Source organism: Aotus nancymaae, unplaced genomic scaffold (genome assembly GCF_030222135.1).
Source record: "Aotus nancymaae isolate 86718 unplaced genomic scaffold, 86718_ANA_hifiasm-v0.15.2.pri h1tg000040l, whole genome shotgun sequence".
Taxonomy (NCBI): Eukaryota; Metazoa; Chordata; class Mammalia; order Primates; family Aotidae; genus Aotus; species Aotus nancymaae.
In genome coordinates this window covers 20,348,219-20,364,063 of record NW_026988454.1, presented here as the reverse complement: position 1 = coordinate 20,364,063, position 15,845 = coordinate 20,348,219, and the positions used below count along the sequence as shown (strand labels likewise).

Genomic DNA, 15,845 nt, shown 5'->3' with positions numbered 1-15,845 from the left:
AAGACAAGCCTGGGAAACATGCTGAAACCCTATCTCTACTAAAAAATATAAAAAATTAGCCAGTCATGGTGGCACATGCCTGTAGTCCCAGCTACTCAGGAGGCTGAGACAGGAGAATCACTTAAACCCAGAGGTGGAAGTTGCAATGAGCCAAGAATACACCACTGCACTCCAGCCTGGGCGACAGGCAACAGAGGGAGAACCTGTCTCAATAAATAAATAAATAAATAAAAATTGGGATTCACCGAACTCGCCTGAAGCTCTCGGGGTTTCTGTCTCTTCCTTTGTAGTCAGAGCCAGGCTTACATGTTAGCAAACATGTCGAAGGGACCTGCAGTTGGTATTGATCTTGGCACCACCTGCTCTGGTGTGGGTATTTTCCAGCATGCAAAAGTAGAGATAATTGCCAATGATCAGGGAAACCAGAGCACTCCAAGCTATGTCACCTTTAAAGATACTGAACAATTGATTGGTGATGCCACAAAGAATCAAATTGCAATGAACCCCACCAACATGGTTTTTAATGCCAAACGTCTAATTAAACACAGATTTGATGATGCTGTTGTCCCATCTGATATGAAGCATTGGCCCTTCATGGTGGTGAACGATGCTGGCAGGCCCAAGGTCCAAGTAGAATACAAGGGAGAGACCAAAAGCTTCTATCCAGAGGAAATATCCTCTATGGTTCTGACAAAGGAAAGGAAATTGCAGAAGCCTACCTTGGGAAGACTGTTACCAATGCTGTGGTCACAGTGCCACCTTACTGTAATGACTCTCAGGGTCAGGCTAGCAAAGATACTGGAACTATTGCTCATCTCAATATACTTAGAATTATCAATGAGCCAACTGCTGCTGCTATTGCCTATGGTAGACAAAAAGGTTGAAGCTGAAAGAAACGTGCTGATCTTTGACCTGGGAGGTGGCACTATTGATGTGTCAATCCTCACTATTGAGGATGGAATCCTTGAGGTCAATTCTACAGCCAGAGATACCCACTTGGGTGGAGAAGATTTTTGACAACTGAATAGGCAACCATTTTATTGCTGAGTTCAAGCTCAAGCATTAGAAAGTCATCAGTGAGAACAAGAGAGCTGTAAGACGCCTCCATACTGCTTGTGAACGTGCCAAGTGTACTCTCTCTTCCAGCACTTAGGCCAGTATTGAGATTGATACTCTCTATGAAGGATTCAACTTCTACACCTCCATTACTTGTGCCCGATTTGAAGAACTGAATGCTGACCTGTTCCATAGCACCCCGGACCTCATAGAGAAAGCCTTTTGAGATGCCAAACTAGACAAGTTGGTGGTTCTACTCATATCTTGGGAATTCAGAAGCTTCCCCAAGACTTTTTCAATGGAAAAGAACTGAACAAGAGCGTCAACCTTGATGAAGCTGTTGCTTACAGTGCAGCTGTCCAGTCAGCCATCCTATCTAGAAATAAGTCTGAAAATGTTCAAGATTTGCTGCTCTTGGATGTCACTCCTCTTTCCCTTGGTATTGAAACTGCTAGTGGAGTCATGGCTATCCTCATCAACCATAATACTACCATTTCTACCAAGCAGACACAGCCCTTCACTACCTATTCTGACAACCAGCCTGGTGTGCTTATTCAGGTTTATGAAGGCGATCGTGCCATGGGCAAGGATAACCTGTTGGCAAGTTTGAACTCACAGGCACAGCTCCTGCACCCCGTGGTGTTCCTCAGACTGAAGTCACTTTTGCTATTGATCCCAATGGCATCCTCAATGTCTCTGCTGTGGACAATTGTACAGGAAAAGAGAACAGGATTAATATCACTAATGACGAGCCATTCGAGCAAGGAAGACATTGAACGTATGGTCCAGGAAGCGGAGAGGTACAAAGCTGAGGATGAGAAGCAGAGGGACAAAGTGTCAACCAAGAATTCACGAGTCCTATGCATTCAACACGAAAGCAACTGTCGAAGATGAGAAACTTCAAGGCGAGATTAACGATGAGGGCAAACAGAAGTTTCTGGACAAAGTGTAATGGAATTATCAACTGGCTCGATAAGAATCAGACTGCTGAGAAGGAAGAATCTGAACATCAGCAGAAAGAGCTGGAGAAAGTCTGCAACTCCATCATTACGAAGCTGTACCAGAGTGCAGGAGGCACGCCAGGAGGGACGCCTGGGGGGATTCCCTCGTGGGGGAGCTCCTCCCTTTGGTGGTGCTTCCTCACCGCCCACCATTGAAGAGGTTGATTAAGCCAACCTAAATATATATGTTGCATTGTTCCACACATGTAAAACATTGAAGGACCTAAATTTGTAGCAAACTCTGTGACAGTTTTTAAAAGTTCAGCTGCTATATAGTAAGTTACTGGGCATTGTCAATACTTGACTATGGAATATGTGTTCGGAGGAAGGAAGTAACATTGCACTTTATAAGCACTGTATCATAAGTGTAAAATGCAATGTCTTAAATAAAACTATTTAAAATTGGCACCAAAAATAATTTTTAAATAAAAATTAAAATAAAAATATAACCCAACTGTATGCCATGTATAAAAGACATATTTTAAATTCAAAAATGCAAATAGGTTAAAGGTAAAAAAATTAAAAAGGTATACCAGGCCAGGCATGGTGGTTCATGCCTGTAATCCAAGCACCTTGGGAGGCCGAGGCAGGTGGATCATAAGGTCAGGAGTTCAAGACCAGCCTGACCAACATGGTGAAACGCTGTCTCTACTAAAAGTACAAATATTAGCTGGGCGTGCTAATGCATGCCTGTAATCCCAGTTACTCAGGAGGCTGAGGCAGGAGAATCACTTGAACCTGGGAGGCGGAGGTTGCAGTAAGCCAAGATCATGCCACTGCACTCCAGCCTGGGTGACAGAGCGAGACTCCTTCTCAAAAAAAAAAAAAAAAAAGGGTATACCATAGAAAGCGTACCCAAAAGATAGGTGATATACCAATATCAGAAAATAAACTTTAATATAAAAATTGTTACTAGAGACAAAGAAGAATATTTTGCGTGAAATTTGAAGAATTGAAAGGGAAATAGGCAATTCAAGAATAATAATGGAGACTTCAGTAGCCACTTTTAATAATGAGTAGAACAGCTAGATCAATAATCAACAAGGAAATAAAAGAATTCAAAAACACCATAAATCAACTGAATCTACCAAATAGCTACAAAATATGTTATGCAGCATTAGCAGAAGACACTCTTCTCAAATTCTCATGAACCGTCTTCTAGATAGGCCCTCCATTAGATGATAACCAAGCCTCAACAAATTTTCAAAGACTGAAATCAATAAAGCATGTTCTTTGTTCTTCAAATACAATGGAATAAAACTAGAAATCAATAACAGGAGGAATTTGGAAATTCACAAACGTGGGAATTAAACAAAACACTCCTAAGTAAAAAATGGGTCAAACAAAAATCAAAATGGAGAGTAGAAAACACTTTGAGACAGATAAAAATAAAAATACTATACACAAAAATGTATTGCATGCAATTAAGGCAGTGTTCAATGCCCTAACATTCCACCTTATAAACAGAAAACTAAAGTCAATTTTCTGGGAGGATTATAATAAAAAAGATGACAATGATATGTTAGCAAGGATGTGAAGAAATTGAAAACCTCATATTTTGTTAGTGGGAATGTAAAATGGTAGTGTTGCACTGGAAAACTGTTATAAAGTGTCCCAAAATGTTGAACACAAAGGTCACATATCACCTAGTAATTCCACTGCTATGTACAAACCAGAGTAATGAAAACATACGTTCACAGAAAAATTTGTACAAATGTTTATAGCATCATAGCAGAACTAATTGTGACAGCCAAAAAGTAGAAAATCCTAAATCCCATCAACGGTGATTGAATAAACAAAATGTGACAGGTCCATACAATAGAATATTAGTTGCCAATGAAAAATTAAGTAATGATAAACGCTACAATATGGATGAACTTTGAAAACGTTATGTTAAGTAAAAGAAGTCAGACACAAAAGGTCACATATTATTCCGTTTATATCAAATATTCAGAAAAAGGAAATCCTTAGAGACAATAAGTTAATTACTGTTTGCCAGTGGCTGAGTAAAGGGAGAAATAAGAAGTGATTGCTTTACATTCTTATTCTCATGCGCCATCCGGCCGGCAGCTCTCTCTGCTTCCCCACCTCACCCGGTAGAGCTGGGGCGTCTGGGCAGAGCCCTAGATCGCCTGGTCAGGGCGTGCGCATCGGGGGAGGCAGAAGCCATGGATCCCGGGCAGCAGCTGCCGCCTCAGCCAGCCCCCCAAGGCCAATGGCAGCCACCTGCACACTCCCCCACCAGGGGCAGGGCCCGCAATCCAGACCCTGGGGCAGCTGACACTCGCAACAGGCTCTCCCTGCTGAGCATCAGGTCGTGCACATCTGCTGGGACCAGGAGACCGACCTGGAGGTGCTCTTCAACGCCATCATGAACCCCAAGACAGCCAACATACCCCAGACCGTGCCCATGAGGCTCTGGAAGCTGCCCAACTCCTTCCAGCCGAGGCCTAATCCCACTCCCCACCGGCCAGTACTGATGCAGGCACTGCAGGAGCCCTGACTCCACAGCACGTTCCAGCTCATTCCCCTCCAGCTTTCCGCAGTTGGGAGCTGGAGGACACTGACCCCCACTGGAGCAGCCTCTGACCAGCAGCTACACCCACAGCTCAGCATCTTCCACACTCTTCTTTTGAGATACCTGATGACGTACCTCTGCCAGCATCTTGAGAGATGGTGAAGACATCTTCTGGTCAGAGATACTTCTTAAATCACGTGGATCAGACAACAACATGGCAGGACCCAGGAAGGCCATGCTGTCTCAGATGAACGTTACAGCCCCCACCAGTCCACCAGTGCAGCAGAATATGATGAACCCGGCCTCAGGTCCTCTTCCTGATGGATGGGAACAAGCCATGACTCAGGATGGAGAAATGTACTATAACCGTAAGAACAAGACCACCTCTTAGCTAGACCGAAGGCTTGAGCCTCGTTTTGCCATGAACCAGAAAATCAGTCAGAGTGCTCCAGTGAAACAGCCAGCACCCCCGGCTCCCCAGAGCCCACAGGGAGGCGTCATGGGTGGTAGCAACTCCAACCAGCAGCAACTGCAGATGAAGAGGCTGCAGCTGAAACAGCAAGAACTGCTTGGACAGGAGTTAGCACTGCACAGTCAGTTACCAACACTGGAGCAGGACGGCGGGACCCCAAATCCAGTGTCTTCTCCCGGGATGTCTCAGGAATTGAGAACAGTGACGACCAATAGCTCAGATCCTTTCCAGAACAGTGGCACCTGTTACTCTCGAGATGAGAGTACAGACAGTGGACGAAGCATGAGCAGCTAGTGTCCTTCGCACCCCAGATGACTTCCGGAACAGCGTTGATGAGACGGATACAGGTGACACTATCAACCAAAACCCTGCCCTCACAGCAGAACCGTTTCCCAGGCTACCTTGAAACCATTCCTGGACAAATGTGGACCTTGGGACACTGGAAGGAAATGGAAGGAACATGGAGAGGAGTTGATGTCAAGTCTGCAGGAAGCTTTGAGTTCTGACATCCTTCATGACGTGGAGTCTGTTTTGGCTGCCACCAAGCTACATAAAGAAAGCTTTCTTACATGGTTATAGAGCCCCTTGGGTAGACCGAATTCTAAATCTGTGAAGGATCTAAGGAGACACATGCACCTGAAATTTCCACATGCCAGTTGCGGTTTCTGCCTAATACAGAAAAAGATGAGCAAACATCTATCAAGATATATTTTTCCTCTATTTTGCTCTTCCTTGTCCATTGCTGCTGTTAATGTATTGCTGATCTCTTTCACAGTTGGTGCTAAAGAATCAAAAACAAAAAAACAAAAAAAAAAAAACAAAAAAAAAACAAACAACAAAAACAAAGAAAACACTTTTTGTTTCTTTTGCTATTGTAACTACTGTTCATTTTGGGGGCTGGGGGAAGTGAGCCTGTTTGGATGATGGATGCTATTTCTTTTGCCCAGTTAAACCAATCATTTTAACTAAATACTCAGAAGTCAGATGCTTCATGTCACAGCATTTAGTTTGTTCAACAATTATTTCTTCAGCTGCCTTTGGTCAGTGGAAAAACATGATTTACTGGTCTGACAAGAAAAAAATGTTATATCTGATATTTAGTACTTCATGCTGATTTGAAGAGATAGCTGAAACCAAGGCTGAACACCGTTTTACTTTCAGTATTTCTTTTCTTCCTAGTGCCATCATTAGTCACATAGTGACCTTGATTTTATTTTAGGAGTTTATAAGGCATGAGACAATTTCTGTAGAAATATATTAATTACTGCCACACACCCTAGTGTAGGTTTTGGTGGCTAATTTTGTGGGCATGCACTTGGCTTTGTTGTTTTCTTGGGGGGTTGGTTGATTGGTTTTGTCGGAACCTATTAGTGATTCTGTTCATAGTTGTAGTTTGAGATTTTAGTTGTTTTGGTAAAATCATCTTCATTTCCTGTTTTGTTTTTTCTTTTTGCCACCTTATTTAAATGTTGATTATCTGCTCTCTCTTTTATATACATACACACACACAAACATAACATTTATGATAATGTGGTAGCAGAATGTACCTTTTTTTTAGGTTTTCCTACTTTCCAGTTAATTTTTAAAATGGTAGCGCTTTTTATACATTTAGAATACATGACTGGTAGTTTATATTTCACTGATGGTTTAAATATATATAATTATACCTCAATACAGCTAAAAACTATATATATATATATATATAGTTTATATATGTATTTCTATATATGTAGAAATTTCTATAAATATATATATTATATATATTTCTCTCTATATATATATATACTAGAAATGAAACACAGTAACACAGATACAGACTACTTTCAATGAGCTCATTGGTAGACTCAACACAGCTGATGAAAACAATCAATGAACTTAAATATAGGTAAATAGAAATTACTCAAACTGAAAAAACAAAGAAAAAGAATAAAAATATATTTCAAAAATGCAGAGAAAATAAAGAATTTTTTAGACTAACAAAAACTAAAAATCATTTCCTATAGAATTATACTAAATGAAATGTTAAAGTTATGCAGAAGAAACATATTATCTGACATAAACTTGTGCCTACATAAAAATTAAAGAGCACTTGAAATCACAGTGGCTCATGTCTGCAATCCCAGCACTTTGGGAGGCCGAGGTGGGCAGATCACCTCAGGTCAGGAGTTCAAGACCAGCCTGGTCAACATGGCAAAACCCTATCTCTACTAAAAATACAAAAATTAGCCAGTGTGGTGGCTTACGTCTGTAGTCCCAGCTACTTGAGAGACTGAGGCCAGAGAATTGCTTGAACCTAGGAGGTGGAAGTTGCAGTGAGCCGAGATCATGCCACTGCACTTCAACCTGGGCATCAGAGCAAGACTCCATCTCAAAAAAAAAAAAAAAAAGTAAATGTAAAATTTAGTTTTTAACTTACTTTTAATTTCTCTAAGAGATAACTTTGTGCCCTGGTGCTGGGTACAATGGAGTATGCCTGCTCTACCTTGTCTCTCTAGCTAAATGCAAATATAAAAGAGGGACAGAATGCGAGTAAGTTTGACAATGCAGGCATGTTCAGAATGGAAATCATCAAGTTGGAGCAACTATATAAGAACTCTGAAAAGTTAATAAGAGCAGTCAGATCATGGAAGAAGCATTGAATTGAAACTGCTATCAATCTGGCACCATTTCCCACTGATCTGAATACAAAAATATAGCATAAAACCTGGAAGTGTGCACTTAGATAAAGAAAGAAAGAAATCTAGGAGTGGCCCTCTAATACTAGCACACAGAGTAGAAAAAAGAAACTTGTAATGCCCAGGGAATGTAGGTATCAATTAGCTTTTATTCCGCCACATGATCTCTTATACCACAGCCCCAAAGCAATCCTGTGGTGACAGTGGCAAAAGCCACAACAGAAAATGGTTTGAACCAAATCTCTAAGAGAGGAAATTTTCCACTCCAGTCAGAGAACTCCAATGCCTTTTCTCCCCTCTGTCTCTGTCCTTTCACCACTTGACCCGAAATGTGGATGCAATTACAAAAATTTGTGAGAGTGTAAGTTAAATAAAACCCCAGCTTTCTGGCTGGAGGACCAAAAGAGGAGCCCTAGAAAATATAAAAGTACCAGACATGGAGAAGCTCAGCAAATCAATCCTAGAAATTTGCTTATAAACACCTGGGTTCACCCCTAAGTTGTACATACATGAATCTGTTCATAATCAGTATACAGAAAACTTTAAAAGTGGAGTAAACCTGGGGTCCCAGAGAGAACAATGATTGATGTACACATAGAATACATGGAAATAATCATAAAGTCTAGCTGACATTGGAATTGCAGGTCATAGAAGGTAGGTTAGAACTCTCAGCCTGAACTCAGACCTGGTCAACTGCCTCCTAAAACAAAAATATCAACATACTCATAATATTTTGAAAAGGCCTCCAAATATCATAATATTCAAAATGCTTAAAACACAAACCAAAATTACATGGCATCTAAAGATCTAGAAAAATATTAAAAGGAAAATCAACATATACCAATATTAAGGTAACAAAGATTTAGAATTATCTAATAAAGACTTACAGGTATAAGCTACTACAGATGTGGTAGCTTATACCTGTAATCCCACCACTTTGGGAAGCCAAGGCAGGAGGATCACTCGAGTCCAGGAGTTTGAGGCCTGGGCAACGTGACAAGACCCCATCTCTACAGAAATTTTAAAAATTAGCTGAGTGTGGTGTTGCACATCTGTAACCTCAGCTGCTCAGGAGGCTGAGGTGGGAGGATCACTTGAGCCCAGGAGTTCAAGGTTGCAGTGTCCTGTGATTGCACCACTGTATTACAGCCTGGACAACAGAATGAGACCCATCTCTTAAAAAAAATAAGGGCTTGAAAGCAATTACTTATTGTTATTTTTACAAATACTTCAACAATCATGAACACAATTAAAATCAATAGAAAGCTAGAAACAACAAAAAATATGCTTATGTTATGAAAAATTACAAAATGACAATTTAATGACAATGTAATTTAAATTTTAAAAGGACATAAAAATATGACAGTGGAAAGCTCATTGAATAGAATGAATAGAAGAACTTGAACAAAAAGAAAACCAGAGTGGAGATATTAATATCAGACAAAACAAATTTCAGAGCAAAGAAAGTCAAAAAGAATCGAGAGAGACATTTCATAATCACAAAAAGTTCAATTCTGCAAGAAGACATTATAATCCTAAACGGTATACACCTAACAACAGAGCTTCAATATACAAAAAGAAAACCTGACAGAACTTGAAGAAGCATTAGACAAACCTACAATTATCATTGTATATTTAGACACGTAGATCTCAGTAAGAAATAGAACTAAAGGAAGAATCAGCAATAATACAGAAAAACCGAACACCATCATCAAAATCCTGGACGTAATTGACACTTACAGAACACTTCACTCCATAACAGCAAGATGCACATTCTTCTCAAGAGCACAAGGAACATTCACCAAGATAGACCCTATCATGACTTTAAAATGAACCTCAACAAATTTAAAAGAATTGAACTCACACAAAGGGTGTTCTCAGATTCTTTTTTTTTTTTTTTTTGAGACGGAGTTTCGCTCTTGATACCCAGGCTGGAGTGCAACGGCGCAATCTCGGCTCACCGCAACCTCCGCCTCCTAGGTTCAGGCAATTCTCCTGCCTCAGCCTCCTGAGTAGCTGGGATTACAGGCACGCGCCACCGTGCCCAGCTAATTTTTTTTTGTATTAGTAGAGACGGGGTTTCACTATGTTGACCAGGATGGTCTCGATCTCTTGACCTCGTGATCCACCCGCCTCGGCCTCCCAAAGTGCTGGGATTACAGGCTTGAGCCACCGCGCCCGGCCCAGATTCTTATATAATTAGACTAGAAACCAATAACAGCAAGACAACAGAAAATTTTCCAAAACTTTGGAAATTAAACAGCACACTTCTAAGTTATCCATGCTCCAAAGAGAAACTTCTAGGAAAATTACCAAATATTTTTAACTGAACATAAATGAAATACAACGTATCAAAAACTGTGGGATGTCAGTAAGGCAGTGTCCACAGGAACACTCCACCACGTATTTAATGTGGCCAGCATCATTCTGATTCTAAAGGGAGATGAAGACATTCAAAGAAAAGAATTCTATAGGCTAATACCTCTTGTGAACATAGATGCAAAGTTAGGGGAGTAAGAAAAAGTTAGGGGAGTAGGAACAGGACCCCACCAAAAAAGAGGGGATTTCTTTGAGCAGTCTGCTGTTGCCACTTACAGAAGCAAAAGAACTGGACCGGATCTCCACACTTTCATATACATTATCTCCCTCTATCTCAATCAGGGGAATTTCCGAGGGGACCACAGAACATTGACACGAAACCCAAAAACCAGAGAAGGTAGATGCACATGGAGGAGACTGTTTTTAAGAACTGCAGGCATATTTAGCATGGAAATCACCAACTTGAGGAGCAATAAATGAACTGACTACATGTTTGATCACTACAGGCCAAAGAGTTCATCCATTTCTTCACAGCCTTAATCAAAGACAGTTCCAAAGGCTTTGGAATTACGCCAGGACAGTTCACACTTACGCAGCACTTACTTGTGTCAAGCCCCGGGTCAGCACTTTAAATATACAATTTCGCTTAATTGTTCACAATAACTCTATAGGGCTGAGTAATATTACTATTCACATTTCACAGACAAGGAAACTGAGGCTCAGAATATTTAAGTAGGAAAATCTTTTGACTCTAAAACCTCCAGAGGCTCAACCCTCGTATCCACTGACAGTGTTCTCCACTTACCTCACACCACCCAAAAGAGCTGAATTATATCTTTCACAGTTTTTGTAATGAGGTGAAATTCTGACTGTCCTTACAAATCTTGGTTAACAAAAACAATACTCCTTCTGTTCTAACACCGCTTAGATCTATTGTCTAGGCCAAAGAGTAAAATGAAACTTTGTATTTGCGGTTCCTCCATCAGAAGGGTGTACATGTCTGTTCATTAGCAGCGAGCAAAGCCCTAAGTACTTCACATGAGGAGTAAAGTTTCTTTTGAATAAGAATTTTGATCAGTAAAATAATATTTCAAGCATTGTGATGTCATTGGTGTCACATGCACTGGGGTTTAAAAAGAAAATATAGCTTAAAAGCAAAACAGAAAAGGCAATTTTTTTAAAATGCACAAAATCGTTCATTGAAACTTACCTGTGATTATTATTTTGGGACTTCAAGACCTCTGCAAAATCCACTCTTCGTCTCCTCAATAATTTTTGAGGCACTCAGTGGTATCTCAAAAACAAGTCACACAACCACCTTAAAGCACCCACCATTTTTTTCTTTCCAACTTAAATCAACTTGATGCAAACAAAAGTATCCAATATATGCCCCTCCAGGCCTCATTCTAAGGCTAGAGCTAGGCAGGGACTTCGGGGGTCTCCTGTATGCTGCCTGATGCCACCCTGGGATCTGGGCCGAGTTTGGGGCTGCTTCTCTTGCTGCCTCTGTTTCTCAGCCTGCTGAGATGGGGGCCAAGCACTGCCTGTGTCCCAAAGCCTCATGGAGTATTAGGTACCATTGGCTCCCCTCCTTTTATTTGTAGTTCTAAAGTGCAGGTTCAGGCACAGATCTTAGGGGTTGGATGAGGTCATTGTTTGAATTAGACATCTCATTAGCCTTTATCACCTTCTCCTATCAGCACATATTCGCCTGCTTTCACTGAAACCTTACTGTTTTTCTTTCCTGTTATCCACCTCCCCCGGGGTTTCATAACCCACCCTTTGACATGAGACCTGTGCTTCATTTGGAAGCTATCACTGTATAAGTGCAAGAATTCTGATGTCTTCATTGGGTTCTGAAACCCAGAATGGAGAGAGGGGATTCTAGCCGCCTCTACTGTGTGCAAGTGATATGCTATTTGTGCAGGTCAGCTATCTTCTAAGAGGGTCTTCTATTAAAAGCACATGATTAGAACATGCATCATCCCACCACAAATTCCCTAATGGAACAGTCTCTTCCTTCCAGGTGGCTACTGTTACTGCCCATCCTGTGTGTCCTCTAGCATGCAGAGCCTGTGAGCCATGGTGCTTTTTAGATCTGCTCTACTTCAGGCTTTATGACTGTAGGATGAAAGTAAAGCCTCAGCAAGGTTTGCACTCCCACTTTGAACTCCAAAACTATGACGACAGCCTATCGTGGGGTTCTGATTAGGTAAAATGCAAGGGCAATAGTGATCAAGGTTATTTCTCATTTTTTAGAAGACACACTAGAAGCCATGCTCCAATCCTCATATTCAGAGCAACTATGAATATGTTTACTCAGGATTATCCAACATCATAAATCCAATTCATTTCAGCAGCTCCACGGAAGCCCACCTGAAGGCCCCTGGCCTTTCTATCACCTGACTGCCAAGCCCAGTATCTTCACGCCTGTTGTGAAGTTTTGCTCTCAGCTCGCTCCCAATTCTCCCTGCTTACAGAGGTCACTCTGACTTTGAACTCAAGTGTGTATCCTGATCAGACCTCCCTTTCTCGCATGGGTCACTCCAGACTTAATATTTTGTATAGACCCTGCTTCAATTTCACTTTCCCAAGTGAATTGCCATGGTTTGAAATATATGTGTATGTTTAGCTTCCTCTGCACAATCGCCTCTTCAGTGCCTCTTCCTTCATGCTTCCCTGGGCCTATTACTTGTCCTCCTACCTCTGTTCTGGCAGCCGCCCTGATAGCTCCACTTTCGCTCCTTTCAAACTCATTTGAGAATATCCCATCACCTTTCTTTCTAGTTATTCCTTCTTATGACTTGCTCTTTATTTCCATCCTGTTTTTAACAAATGTCTCTTTAGATTTTCATGTTCAAAACAGAAGAAGCAAGCAAACTCACCTTCATTATGTGCCAGAGGCTTTCCAAAGTTCTCATTTAATATTCTTAACTATTTTACAAGAGAGAAGTGATGGAGTGGATGGGGAGGCTTGAGGTTTATGGAAAGACATTTAACAAACATGTCCAGGCTGCATAGCTGGTAAGGGGTGGAATTTAGACCTAATTGGATGTATATGATTCTGAAACTCCCGTTGTCTTTTCTTCACACAACTGCCTTCAAAACGTTATTTATATGAACAAAATTGAATTTTAACCAAAAGTAGCCAGAGACGTCGATATGTTTCAGTTCTATGTGTAGTCCAGTGCAGTATTTCAAACTGCACAAAGGTGATCTCTTAGCAAACAACTTCTTAAAATCCAGGGTCTTAGGAGTGGAAAGGACCTAAGAAACCATTCCATGTCATAGTTGAGGAACTTAGAAACCCAAGGAGATTGCATAGCTTGCACGGCTGAACTCCAAAAAGTCAGGTGTCCTTAGAAAGTCTATCACAGCTTTTACCATCTTACGCCAGTAAGAATGGCGATCATTAAAAAGTCAGGAAACAACAGATTCTGGCGAGGCTGCAGAAAAATAGGAATGCTTTTACACTGTTGGTGGGAGTGTAAATTATTTCAACCATGTGGAAAACAGTGTGGCAATTTCTAGGATCTAGAACCAGAAATATCATTTGACCCAGCAATCCCATTACTAGGTATATACGCAAAGGATTATAAATCATTCTACTATAAAGACACATGCACATGTATGTTTATTGCAGCACTATTTACAACAGCAAAGACTTGGAACCAACCCAAATGCCCATCAATGATAGACTGGATAAAGAAAATGTGGCACATATACACCATGGAATACTATGCAGCCATAAAAAGGAAAGAGTTATGTCCTTTGCAGGGATTGCGCCATTGCCCTCCAGCCTGGGCAACAAAAGCGAAACTCTGTTTCAAAAAAAAAAAAAAAAAAAAAAAAAAGAGAGAGAGAGAAAGAAAAGAAAAGGTAATTCAGGTGGGAAATAACTTAGAAAGATGTTCATCTTCCACTGCACTCATGGAAATATAAAAAGCAACAATGAATGGCCTGTTTTGTTTTTGCCCGTCAAATGAACAGCACTTTCAAAAAGTTTTACAGAGTGATCCATGCTGGGAAAGATTCAGGAAACAAGCTCTCTCTGTGTTCATTGCTAATGGGATTTGGGGTACATATGCTCTCCACCCCTCGAATCTGCGCCAGCCTTAAGCGACTTGCTTGACAAACAGAAAACGGAGGAAGTGACTGTATGGGGGTTTCAAGGCTAGGTGCCATAAAGCCTGGCTGCTTCCACCTGAGCTCTGGGACTGCCACGTTGGAGAGGCCTCTGTTGTGGAGGTGACATGCAGGTCCTGAGAATACATGGACAGAGAGAGCTGTCTGGCCTGCCCTCAGCTGTTTTACCCCCAGCCATCCGTGCCATCAGCTGTGGGCCCAGACACTATGTAGAGCCAAGAACAAACCATCCCCCACTTAATTCTGCTCCAATTGCAGATTCATTAGTAAAGTCAGTAATCGATTGTTTTTAGCCGCTGTTTTAGGGTAGTTTTTTATGTAGCGATGAATAACCAAAACAAGATTGACTTGCCACACCATTATGTACATTGACTTGGTACCAATATTAAAATTAAAAGCATAACATCCTTCATATGAGAAATACTACTCCTTGAAATCTATCCCAAGGAAGTAAAAGCATCAGTACATAGGATGTTTATTGCAGCATTTTTGTTGCAGGGAAAAGCATAATCTAGGAAAAAGGGGTAGTCCATCATTAAAGGAATATTGACTATATTACAATCATGTTTTTAAGAAGGAACAGAGTGATGTCAGTTGTCTTGGAGAGATTTCCACAAAGTAAAAGAGAAAGCAAAATGCAGAAAATTACGGGAAACGGAATCTTGTTTTCGTAAAACAAATAATTAAGGAATAAGCCCCCAAACATACATATGCCTAACCTATTTCATTAAGTCTCAGGTTGTAAGAAATTGCAGTTTCAGAGGTGTTAAAATGTGAAAAAAATGACATCTCAGATTTGATGTAATACAGTCTGTATACATATATAGTACATGGACCCAATAAAAGCAGAAGGAGATACAGCCATTTCTTAACATAGCTTGAGAAGCCTTGTGTTTATAGTAAAGGATGAGAAAGTCCATAGGGAGACTAACAAAAAAGGAAAAAAAATGCTGAACTTAAAAAGCAAACACACACACACAATATTTCATTTCTGTGAAATGTGTTTGTTTACAAGAAACTAGACTGAAAAAGAGATCTATGTCTAAGATTAACTTGTAGGAATGGCCATGAGAAATTCTACAGAAAAAGCAAATTATAGGATGATGAACACAGTATGATTCTATTTGGATAAAAACAAACAAAACACCTGCACATGTTCATATCTTTATGAGCATGAAGAAGGTTGTAGAAGATCATATTCTAGAATGGGCATCATTATTCTTTATGTAGCCCCACTACTGATAAGCATTATAGCTTTGTGATTTTATGAAACTAAATAAAATAAAAAATGGACAAAAATTCAGGGGAAACAGATACATCGTGCCATATAGCTAAAATACATTTGGTGTTTTCATTTGTATTACAATTGTCTCTGCCAATAACCATCATTATCATCTCAGGACCATAATAAAGGAGCCAGAGAGCTCCTCCTTCCTCAGTGATCAATGACAAAATAACTAGGCAGTCCTCATGGTTTATATATCTTAGTGTATTGCCAACATTCTTGTCACCCTAATTACTCAGTTCAAACATTTTTAAAAACTGCCATTGATCATGCAAAAATTAAAGGCTTTAGTCAGATCTTATTTAAAAAAATGTATCTCCATGTTACTATAAAGAAAAGACTAGCATGGAAATAAATCGGCCCCAAGTACAAC

At 40.4% G+C, this 15,845-nt stretch overlaps 2 pseudogenes; both read left to right on the top strand.

Moving 5' to 3' along the window:
• Window positions 1–318: 318 nt before the first annotated feature.
• LOC105718037 (heat shock cognate 71 kDa protein-like) lies at window positions 319–2,226 on the top strand (annotated as a pseudogene).
• A 1,999-nt stretch (window positions 2,227–4,225) lies between these two features.
• On the top strand, window positions 4,226–5,626 carry LOC105718032 (transcriptional coactivator YAP1-like; annotated as a pseudogene).
• Window positions 5,627–15,845: the final 10,219 nt, after the last annotated feature.